This window comes from Charadrius vociferus, unplaced genomic scaffold, assembly GCF_000708025.1.
Source record: "Charadrius vociferus isolate BGI_N301 unplaced genomic scaffold, ASM70802v2 scaffold409, whole genome shotgun sequence".
Lineage (NCBI taxonomy): Eukaryota > Metazoa > Chordata > Aves > Charadriiformes > Charadriidae > Charadrius > Charadrius vociferus.
In genome coordinates, this window is record NW_009650082.1 from 1,007,918 (window position 1) to 1,020,467 (window position 12,550).

The window sequence follows — 12,550 nt, forward strand, 5'->3', positions numbered from 1 at the left end:
CTGGGAGATGTCTGCGGGTTGAGCAGCTCCCGAACACCAAAACTCTGATTGGGGCAAAAGAAATTCCATAAAATTTATTTGTTAAGAGATAACCACTGCAGCCCAGTGAGGATTGCTCTTTTTGGAAGTTACTGTCGGTAATTGCTTTGTCCTTTGAGCAAACCCCTTAGATTTACATCTTAAAGTACCTTCCTCAGTGGTAGAGCACAACAGCCTTTGCTCCTGTGTGCCGGACCCTGCCGGGCTGGTGGTCCCCGCTGTGGTGCTGGGAGGAAGGTGGCTACGTTATCCCCATCACATAATCCCCTGTGCAAAACACTGGTCACTTACCTGTGTTGCTGTTCAAAACTTTGCCCGCTTGTCAGCGTTGTATTTAAGCCACGTTGGTTTTAAACAAAAGTGAGGGTCTTGAAGGTTTAGCCGCTTTCAGGTGCAGGAAACTGTGGGATGTGATTGATTCTGTAACAGCATCCCTTCTGGTGCGCTTCCCTGATGCTCCAGCAAACCTCAGCACCCCTGTGCAGTTTGAGTGCTGCCTGCAGATAACAGATGTGAAATTTGGAAACCTGGTGGCTGAAACCTCTGTGATGCTCCCTTTTGAAATTCTTTGTTTCACTGCCTTTTGGGGGAATGGTGAGGCTTTGGAGACTCAGTTGTGGCTATTAACATCAAAAGCTAGAGAGGAGTAAAGGAAACGCTGTGCCAGACTGGTTGCTCTTCCTGCAGGGGGGAAAAAAAAACAAACCACCAAACAAAATGTATATGTTTCAAGTGCTGCAGCAGCATCTCTGCTGCAGACAGGAATTGGCTGAGTTGGCTCTGCCTCCTGCGAGATGTGTTGGGGAAACCAGCGGGTACAAACCCCGGGGCAGCTCAGCAGACTCCCCACGCGCAGAGCCCGTGAGCAGAGATGTTGCTTCCAGCTGTGATTTATCACTTTTGATGCCGCTGCTGACTGATGGACCGGGTGGATGGGGGACACGGGGCACAGGCAAAATCCCCAGTCCGGGGGTTCTGCCCATCTGCTAGTCTTGTTTTACTTTGGGTGTTGTCCTTTCTTCCCCAGGGCTGAGATATTCTGGCAGCCAGACCTCCCAGCTGTGCACCGGCAAGAAGCCTGTGGTACCAAACGATGAGCACACGTGAATAGTTTGCAGCCCAAAGACATCACAGTCCAGATAACGATTATCGCGGTTTTGTTCTGTACAAAATTTCTGCCTTTGGACCCTGTTTTATTCTCTGCCTGCTTGGTGTTTTCTTTGGTGTTTTAGTGGTAACTTGGCAATGATGGGTTAATGGTTGGACTTGATGATCTTAAAGGTCTCTTCCAAACAAAACAGTTCTATAATTCTATTCTAATTAGGTCTATTTGCCTTATTATCCAGTGCAATACATGTATCCTGGTGCGGAGGTCATATGTTAGTGTGGTGAAGAGAAGGAGTCTTGTTTCAGGCAGCCCCAAAATCTGGGTGCAGGTACCTGTTGCATCCTCCAGCTGAAGTACTGGGGGCAGTTGTTGGTCTCCGGATGTGCCTCTTGGAGCAATTCAGACAGTGATTTACTACCACAGGTGAATGATCCCATTGTGCTTTTCTGAAGAAAAGGTACATAAGGGCTCATATCTCAGCTGAATTATTCCCATCTCCCCTTTTGCACGTGCTGGAATTTTGAACGGACTGCCTCGCTCATTGTAGACACACCAGCAAGTGCAAGGGTTGCAAGCTCTTGCTGCGAAGCCCAATAACACTTGTAACCTAAAAGATAAGAGCTCAGTGCCGGAGCGCTCTCTGTCCATCCTAGGCAGGAGGATGGCTGCTGCCTTTGGCAGAGCCCAGACCTCTTTCACCTGGCACAAACTCTGCTCTTGCGGCTACAGCTCCAGGGCAGTGAAGAGTTTGGGTTTTTAGGTTTGTGTTTGGTTTTTTTTTGTCTTTCTTTCCCACTCATATACAAATAGGCCCAGGGAAAAGCTGCTGTCTGATAATCTATAACGCAGCGTTTGAACACAGCAGGACCAACACCTGAAATGATACGCTCCTGTGGAACTGGCAAGGCTTTGAAGGGTAAGTGGTATATAACAACCTGAAGTTTACCGGAGGGTGTCCAGGCACGGATGATCAGGACAGAGTTGAAGCCCTGACTGGAGTCAAGTGAATATAAACTTGGAGGGAGAAGGCAGGGAATTCTGGTGAGCTGGGAATGGAAGATTCCGTGGGCAACCCCCATCACTCACAATTTGTGTGTCTGGATTTAATCAGGTCCCTACTGCTGCTGTCACATGAAGATGTATCCCTAGTGCCTGGCAAAGTGGCGGCAGAGGAAGCCTTGCAGGACCACGGGATGGCTTCCCCTCTCTGATCCTTGCAGCAGGTCAGCCTGAGCTCTTCTTGTCCCATTTGGCCACCTTTACACAGAACTGGTGTTTTTCTTCAAGGATGGGACTTGGTGGTCAGGTTTGTGGGGTGGAAAGGGGTGGGAGGGAGAGAAAGAAGATTGCTGTGATGGGCAGAGGGGGTCGCACTCATCAGGATGATCTGGATTTGCCTGCCCGTGCATTTTTTCCTTCTGTCAGGCAATCCACCTGCTCAGGAAAAACTGACAGGCCCTGATTTATTTTATCACAGCCTGTGGATTTAATGGGGGAAAACACGAGCTGCAGATTCCGAGAGAAAATCCCTGGTTCCCAGGGGAGCCTTGCTTCCTGCTTTATCAAAGATGTGTGCAGGACAGAAACTTTTGGTGTCACCTCACTGGAATACACCTCAGTTTGGAGCAAAACCACAGGGGTGTGTTTTTTCTCATTTTCTTTTCCTTTTTTGTCCTCTCTCTGTTTGGATGTTTTAGGGAAGGGTGCCGAACATACCTGAGCAGGAAAACATAACCACTGATTTTTGGTAACGACTGCTGGCTTTGCAGGGAGACAGATTGCTGTGATTTCTCGGTGATTTCAGGAGGTGCTAGGTAGCACTTATGGGAAATCTAGTTTTGTTTCTTCACCCTAATTAGAGGTTAAGCTCCTGGACCTTGCTGGCAGATAATGACTAGGAGGAGCTGGCATATATTAAGGAGCTCAGAAAAGAGAGCTCTTTATAGATGGAGGAAAAGGCAAAAGGTGGAAATGCTATGGAAATGTACTGACTGGGGGCTGGGGAGACCCTCCTCCCTGGGGGGTGCCGGAGCCCCCTGGGTGAGGGGACCTTGCCCTGCCTGGGAGCGGAGGGGCTGTGGCTGCTGCCCTGGGCAGAAGGACCTGCCACCACCTCCTTGTGGTGTTCCTCCTGCTCCTGGGCAATGGGAGGGGACTGGGGGGCTGCCTCCAGGACCCCCATAAACGATGGCATCCAAGGTGCTGGGGTGCTCACCCACACTGGGACTGCTGGAGGGGGCTGAGAATCACAGCCACCAGTAAATGTGATGGGAGCAGGCTGGTGTGCATGGTGCAGGTGTTGTCTGTCTTCTTCCCTGTAATCTCATTTTGGGTACAGTACGGTGCTCACAAGCTGCTTCTTGGTGTTAGGTGTCCTAACTGCTGTTATCTGGTCTCCCACGGGGCTCCTCTCCCTGATGGATGTGGCACACACTGCAGCATCCCACCCTGCCCCCAGCACCGCAGACAGCTGGAGGGGCTCGGCCTTTCCCGTGACGCCTCTGGTTATCCATCCTCATGTAGCTGGATCTCTCTGAGCTCCTTCCCTCAGGAAACTCTTACAATGACATCACAGGCTCAGTAAGTGTGTAAGAAAACAGTTCTAACAATTTGGTTTTTTTTTTTCCATCCTGTTTTCTCTGAAATATGTGAAGAATGCTGCTGGAAACACACCTCGGTGAAGCTTCCAGAAAAGCTGTGTTTCCCTTTGCTCTTTCTCATTTGATTGTAGACTGTTTGATTTGGGAAGTTGCTCTGTTGGAAGCAGGAAGGAAGTTCTCAGGCTGCTTCTCTGCCTGAATCAGAGTGGAGGATCCCTTTCTAGTTAGATGCCCACAGCAGTCTTATCTGTGTGTGTGTGGGGGGAATTCTAGGGGAGCCTCCAGGGCTGTGAGCATCTTCCTGAGAGGATGCACCAAAGCTTTCAGCCACCTAATGCGGTCCCTCAGGCCAGAGCTGTGATGAGGATAAGTGATTTCTCAGCATCCTGCTTTTAATTAGGGGAGAGCTTGCAAAAGGGCAATCTGAGCAAGTCATTTATCATCCATGTTCCCAGAACTGGCAGAGCTGGAGGAGGTTTCAGTGTTTCCCAGGGGTCACAGAAAACTTTTCTGGCTTCTGGAAAAGCCCTACCTCTGGTTTGAGGTCAGGTCTTCAAGTTGTTGTGCTCTTTGCCACTTCTGTCTCTGTGGCACCTGCAGGGACGGTCTTAGCATGGAGCTGCGCATCTCTCTACAACTACTTGAAAGGACACTGTAGAGAGGTCGGTGCTGGTCTCTTCTCACAGGTAATTAATGACAGAATGAGAGGGAATGGCTTCAAGCTCCAACAGGGCAGATTTAGACTGAACATTAGGAAAGAATTTTTCACAGAAAGAGTGGTCGGGCACTGGGATAGGCTGCCCAGGGAGGTGGTTGAGTCACCATCCCTGGATGGGTTCAAGAGACGTTTAGATGTGGTGTTGGGGGATGTGGTGTAGGGGAGAACTTTGTAGAGTAGGGTAGGTGGTTGGACTCGATGATCCCAAGGGTCTCTTCCAACCTAGACAATTCTGTGATCTGGACATCTTCATGTGCTGCCTGTTCCACACCCAGCTCTGTGCCTACACTCCCAGTGAGCTCCATGCAAGATGCCTTTTGCCATGAGAGGCCAAAGAAGTGTCTAAAACCCTGAAAGAATAAGACCTTCCCTAAAGAATTGATATTCATGATAATATTTTCTTAGGTCTAACCTTTTAACATTATCCTTTCTTTAATTATTTTGAAACAAAGTCAATAACTTTCTTCTTTGTCCAGGCTGTAATTGCCACGCTTTCCATCCTAGCTTTCCACAGACCTTTGCTTCCCCGATGAAGAGGAGTGTGGCGGCGGTGCTGACTGCAGCCCCAGCTCTGCCTTGCAACAAATGACAAATGGATGAGCTCGGAGGAAGATGATTTCTGAAATGAGAATGGATTTTTCAAATTGAAAAATCTTTGCCACGAGTCCATCGGTCATTGTTAGGGAGGCACTGGGGAAACAGTGGCTTAAACAACAGCGAGACAATGCCTTGTGGGCGCTCGTTTTGTGCTTCTAGTGCCGGGTTCAGGAGGATGAATCAACCATCCTCGTTTCTTCCAGAGCAACTGCTCTTGGAGACAGTACAGCCCCAGAAAATGAGTCCTCCTGAGCGGGGCTGTGAGCTGTGCTGGCAGGTCTGCGGCAGAGTCGGTGTATTCCTTCTCATCTTGGCAGAGTGGCCGGCAGCGAGGGCAAAGCATGGTCTTACACTTAGCAACTTCCACGTCACACCCGGGTGTTGCTATGTAAATTCTTGCAGCAGCATGTGGGTGGCTCGGTGACTTTCACCACTCCATTTCTGAGGTCTGTTTCTTATTTCCACTGACTTCTGTTGTGCAGCTCCACACTACTGCAGTCTAAAAGGGCACGTGCGTGGGGGAGCACCTGACTTGCAGGGGTTGCTTCTCTGTTTTAAGATGGGAAGAAAATAATTCTCACCCGCTCCCTGACATGAAGGTAAAGGCTTGGAGGTGCCTGTGAAGTCCCTTGGAAGGCTTCAGAGACGTGCTAAAGGCAACAGCCTTGTAGGCTCCAGTGTAACTTGAAGTTACATGGCTGCCCCTGGCTGTGGTGTGGTTCCTGGGACTCGGGAAGCTGCTGAATGGTTCATCTCTGGGATGGGGGAAGACAGGCTGGAGGTCAGTCTGGTGGTGGTACCTCCTGGAGAAGCATGACATAGACATCTGGCAAAGCTGAGAGGGGTAATCCACTGCTTTCACTGGATTTCCCAGGGCGACTTTGCATCACTGACACAGTTCGTGACTCCCTCCCTCCCTGCAGCCCATCAAATACAGCCCCCACTAACCCAAAGGAGGTGTAGAACATCATGAATACTTTTGGAATAAAGTGAGGTCTTGAGGTCTTGCAGGTGGTCTGAATAGCTCTTTCAATTATCTTGTAACTCTTTGAGAGATTTGTCTGCTTAGATGAGTAGAATTTAGTGTTTCTCTGAAAATCCACAGTAGTAATTTGATAAATAGAGAATAACCAGGACCTGAAGTATTCTGGACCCGGCCAGCTGTAATTTGCTATGGGTAATCACTATTCTGCTGCTTCTCTCCGCTAGCTCTGAAAGCACTCTGAATTTAGAGTAGGAATCAATTAAACAGCAAATAGGTTTCTTTGTCAAAATCAATTAAGTCCTCCTCCCAGCCAGTGCAATGGTCTCCCTGGAATTTCGTATTCTGCTTGGCTGCCATTGCTTCAGCAGCTTTTGCTGGATAATGTTGATGTTTTATAGCTTGATTTAAATCATATGGATCAATGCATATGCATACCTTATTTGGATTTTCAATTACAACCATATATTTAGCCTAAATGAATTATCCAGGTTATAGTTTCAGCTACACAGAATTTTTTCATAATGCCCAATTCAATTTTTACTTTCTCTGTAAGCATAAATGATTTCTTTGGAGAGTAAGATCATTACAGTTGTTTTGCCCTTCTTGCTGTAACATTAGTCTTCCAAATGGGCTGGACCAGAAGTTTTCAAACACCTTCAACCTGTGGAATTTCGCTTTTGCTTTGGATAGAGGTGCAAACACTTTGGAAGTCTGTGGATTGCGCTGTGGCACGGATGAAAGTCTTTTTCTAAGTCACTTCTTATGGACTGCTTTGAACAGGCTCTCAGCCCCTTTGTGGGCTCACTCCTACCCACAGCTCTCATCCACAGGTTGAAATCTCTGACCTGTATCTCTACTCTTTCAGACCTGTTGCATCTGGATTTAAAAAGCTCCTTTTCCCTGACTACTATGCATCTGACTAACCTGAGTCTATCTGCAGCTCTGAGCCCCAAAATACCTTTGAGAAGCTGGCCCTTGGCATGCCCGAGTTTCTGTGTCACTGCTGAAAGCAGGACTTTGGCTCCTAAATCTCCAAAGTGTCTTTGTTTTCCATATAGTTGTCCGCAGATAATATATCCCCAGTCCCTGTCTGGGAGAGTGAAACACTTCTGAATTTTAAGCCAAGCGGTGGCTTGTCTTTAAATCAGAAGATCTAAGTCTAACATTTATTTACCTTGTTGGGCGTGCTCTGTTCTCAACAATGGTGTGAAAGAGTTTTCTCTGATAGTGTGTGATATGCTCCGGTTCCTGCTGTCGAGCAGCAGATTCCTGTGCCTACAAAGACGCGTTCCCTTGTGCATTTCAAATATATCTGAATTCTTATTGTTACCTGTGTGAAATACGCCTGAAATTTAACATTTCTTTCCAGGCTGCTTTTGAGATAGTTGACTATCAAATTGTGGGTACAAAACCCATCAACCACTCATTTGTACTTAATTCTTAAAGAAAAATGGTTATTGTAGGTAGGTGACATGTTCCCCGTTGTCATCCAGGGGAGCTCTCTGTGCAGACCAGACCTCGCCAGCAGCAGGGGGGAAAAAAAAGGTTGCAAATATGGGAAATTTCACTTGTATTTTATAGTGTTGGAAATTATTAGATACTAAGAGGGCCAGAATAATGAAACAGCTATCTTGGATTTGCTTTAACTCCAGGGTTCCAATTTTGATAAATTAAATCTGAAAAGGGGGTAATTGCTAAAATGTTGAGAATTATTTTTTTTTTTCCCCCATGTGACAGCCAAACCAAAACTTTTGAAAAACTGTTGAGCACTGGAGAGCTGAAGCACCATTACACTCCATCTTCCACAAAATGCAAATCTTAAACACTTCATGTGGTTCAACGCACAGTTTTCCATTTAATGCAAAACTTTTCATGCTGAAAATGGAGGCCTGGGGTTACAAGCCACTCAAGATGTTGGTGTCATCTGAATTTTCTTTCTGCTTGAGGGGATTTAAGAGATCAGTCATCTGCCCAGGAAAGTGCTCTGACCACTGGCAGTCCAAGGAGACAGCCTGGATGCCTGTGTGGTAAATCTCACTTTCTCAACACTGTGAAGCTTCATATAAACAATTAACTGTTCCCTGAAGCAAACCTACTCCCCAAGCTGTTCTTAACTCCAGGCTAATAAGCCTTTCTCAAGCTTTTGTGCTTGGATTTAATAATTACCTAAAAAATCCTTGCAGCTGAGAGAAATGCCAGTGGCAAGGAGTGAAGAGCCCCTTTCCTGGAGGGGACAGGGATAAGCCGAGGGTCAAAATAGTACTCGGTCTCTTCCATGTCCAGAGCAGTGACTCGCTTGTCACCGGGCTCTTCCCACCACCCCTTCCCAGGAGCTTTTAACCCACCTACTCTTATCGGAGATGTTGTGCTACTTTGCAGATTTCAGGAGCTGTATAGAGATGCTGTTTCACCAGCATTACACTCTGCTCCAGGGAAATTTAATCCCTTAAGCAAGGGGAGAAGTTTAAGGGAGAAAGATGCAAAGTGCTCACTTCCACACCCTGTCTCAGAGCACGTTGCTGTGGAGGTCCAGACTATGACCCAAACAGGAGGTGCAGAATATGACCAGGATCCCTCCGGGAGAGCAGGGAGGTGGACCTGGGCTTTCCTGCATCTCCGGTGAACATTCCTAGCCCTGAGATCCTGGGCAAAGAGAAGGCATATTATCCTATTACTGTGAGGTAGCCTTTCTTCGTTCCCCTATTTTTCCCCCATTATTTGTCCTCGAGCAGATCTGCTGCTAGTTGGGAAACAAGGAAAATCGCCTTTTGGGGACTATTTTGCTATTAATTGGGGGAGTGGGAGAAATGCACAGACTTTTCATCACCACACGAGTTGCTCTGTTATTGCTGCTGTGAGATCTAGGCATCAGTTTCATCCCCTGAATTCCCACGTGCCAGTGATTGAGAGAGGTATTCGGATTCATGCCTGCATTATCATATGATTTTCCCTTTATCACTTGCGTGCTGCGAGGATTCATTTTCAGAGCTCTGAGAAGTGTCTGCCATCTGTTAATTTAATAATTGCCTAGTGTTGTAATACACACATGCTTTAATTGAGCAATTTCCCCATTCCCATCATAGAATCTATTTAATCTGTCAATATATCTTTATAATGCCTATTTTTTCAGGTCCTTTTACAAGTGGCACGATCACAATAACTTCACTTAAGCTTGGCACTTCATTAGGCTGGCTTCTGAGGTGCTGCACAGTAAATATTAGGAAAAACCCCTTATGTCTGAAACAATTTTGAAAGTTTTTACGTATTAAAGTAGTACATCCTCGTTCTTAGAAGATGGCAGGCTTGATGGTGCAATTATCTAGTCTGTTAATTATTATTTGGCCTACTTAGTATGTGAAAACTAATCTTCAAATGTTTTGAACTGATGCAAATATAAATTAAGAAGGGTCATGTTTATTTTTTGCCCTCTGCTGCTTTGGGGGGTGGGGGAAAGACTAGACCAGGATGCCAGATGTAGGGGATACTAGATGAAAAATGGATTTATTTCAGCATAATGCTGTCTTTGCTCACGCTGCTCTTCCTGGTCTGTACACTTATGTGAAGCTCTTCTTAGAATCAGATGAACAAATAAATAAAAACATGAATGCGTCTTATTCCTTACAGACATGTGGAATATATTTATTGTATGGGGAATACATGCCTCAATTTTACTTCAGAGCCTCAGCTTTATTTAGATTTTTTTTAAGGAAATTTCTCCTAGCTATAGGTTGCACTGGCCAGGAAAGGCCAGTAATAACAGTGACAGCCTCATTAAAACCTGTTGCAGTTGGTTATTCCTATTTTCTTGTGAAGGTTCTGCCTTTGAATAACTCTGCAGCTTCACAAAGTGATCACACAAAGTTTCTCTCATAAATACACCAAGAGCCATTAGTGAACCACTAAGAATGAGCCGCATTCCTCGTTCCTACTTGGCTGTCACCCTTTTGCTTCCTTCCTCCGTGGCTCTCTGGTGGGTGTCTGCATCCTCCTGAAAGCATTCACGGCTCATTATCATCACTGTTGTTGCTATTATCATCACCAATTGCCTTTTACTGCTAAAAACAAAAGTACCCATTGCTCTGAATCAACTGCTGGAACTTCCGCAGCCTATGGGGGAGACTCCTTTAACTTTAGGTGGTGAAAAGTTGCAAGTCAGTACCCGCATTCTTCACCCTTAGGTTCCTTTAAAGTCCATGGAGAGAAGTAGGCACCCTATGGTGGTGGGTCCTCTCGCCTTTTTTAGGCACACAGATAGGATTGATCCCCTCCACTGGGATCCCAATGGTTTTATCAAAGGGATTCAGCCAAGGTGACCAGCTGAATCAGCATCTGACTTTAAGAAGAGTAAGTCAGGGCAGTTGACCCTCATCCTAAGAGCTGACCTTGGTCTAAATGGACTTCTTCCACATTGTTTTGCACCTTCTTATCCTCGCCAGGCATCACGGGGTGTCTCCTTCCGCTACCCTGTGGAAGGAGTATGCGTTTTTGCTCGTTTTGTAGCCGTGATTTGAAGATTTGTGAAGGATTGTGCTGGAAGGCTGATGGCGAAAGAGGGAACCAAACACAGATTTCCCGAGCAAAAGGCAAGTGGGCATCGGGCCATGCTTCCTCTTTCGAGATGCAAGTTCTGGATTTGTAAAGTGCTTTGAAGTCTCCTGGGATGAAAGCTAATGTAAAATGTGACAGCTATTATTATAAACCCTCAGCAAACTTGAACCTGCTCAAATGTCTATTCATAAGCTTATAAGAAATCAATTCCAAATAATTGCTTTATGCCCTTTGTATTAGTGGATTTTCTACAGTAATTGACTTTATAGAAAAAGACATCTATCAGCTTAGCAAGGAGTTTACACCCAGCCCACTACTAGGAAAATTACAGGACTCTCTATGTGAAAGCATCTTTAAGAGAATGATTTTAAATGAAAAGCGGCCCGAACAATACTGCAATTACGAGCACCCCCTCAGGCTAATCCGACTAACAAAGTGTTTAAAGCTGAATGAGTTTTCATCTAGAACACAGATGAATCCTGGAGGAGACTGAGAAGAAATAAGAAGCGAAGCTGTGTGCATTGGCTTAGGGTTAGATTGGCGTGCAAGCATTTCGTCTGTCATTCTAGAGTTGGAATATTAGATTGTCACCTCCCCCAGCGGATGTTGGGGGTGCAAATATCCGGGAAACACCACCATTTATCTCGCTGAAATCCCAGAAGTGCTAAAATCTCTGCCTGCGGGCGTGTGCGTAACTGGCTGTGAACTGCTCAGAGCTTCCCTCAGGTTTGCGCCACATGAGATCTGCAGCTCGGGGGGGACTTTGTGCCTGACTTTCTGCAAGCTGCAGCTCCCTGTGCTGCTTTGGCCCCGTAGCCCAGGCACTCACCGGGGGGGTGGGGGTGGGAAGACTCAGGGTCACATCGCTTCCTTGTGCCTCTTATAGTTGAACAACTGGGATGCTGGAGCCCCCCTCCTGTGAGGACAGCCTGAAGAAGAGAAGGCTCTGGGGAGACCTTACAGCATCTTCCAGTCCCTAAACATGCTACGGGAAAGCTGGGGAGGGACACTTGGTCAGGGAAGGGAGTGAAGGGATGAGGGGGAACAGTTTTAAACTGAAAGAGGGGAGATTTAAATGAGATATTAGGAAGAAGTTCTCTCCTGTGCGGGTGGTGAGCCCCTGGGGCAGGTTGCCCCGAGAAGCTGTGGCTGCCCCATCCCTGGAGGTGTTCAAGGCCAGGTTGGACGGGGCTTGGAGCAACCTGGGCTGGTGGGAGGTGTCCCTGCCCAGGGCAGGGGGTGGGAACTAGATGATCTTGAAGGTCACTTCCAACCCCAACCATTCTGTGATTAACTGAGAGAAGGAGCAGGGAACTGGCCTCTTGATCCATGGCAGTTGCACATGGCTGTGAGATGTTCAAGTCCCTGCTCCAAAACTCATTTGTGCTAAACAGACCAGCATTGCTGGGGTCACAGACCTTGAGAGAAATACCTCAAAGTATTCTATAGTCTTGGTTTTGGGCTTGTTGGCAGGTGATCCAAAGAGGCTTTACCCCAGCCCTGCTACATGCCAAACAAGTGCACTAGCCCCCGTGCCAGTGGGGACAGCAGATGAAAGAGCCACCCATATTTCTTAATTTATTATGGCAGGATTGAATTGCGTCAGCCTGTAACCCCACGGGATGGTTCACAGTGCTCCATCTCAGCCAGAAGGCGGCTGCCATGGACGAAAAGGGTATTTGTCAGCTGCCCCCTCCCCAACTAGGGAGTTGGTTGGTAGAGGGGGGATAAAAAAGACTGAGTTAATGGAATGGACTTTCTTTTAAGTTAGAAGTAGAAAAAAAAATATTTCAAAGATCATGCAAGATACAGGAAAATCCCTAAGTCAACAATCTGAAAAGCAGACTGAGCCACTATCTGAAGAAAAGCTTGGATTGTGTGTCCAGTATCTTAGCAGCAGATTCCTCCATTTAGCCATTGAAGCAGTTTCGTGAATCTGAAAATCTTACAGTAAA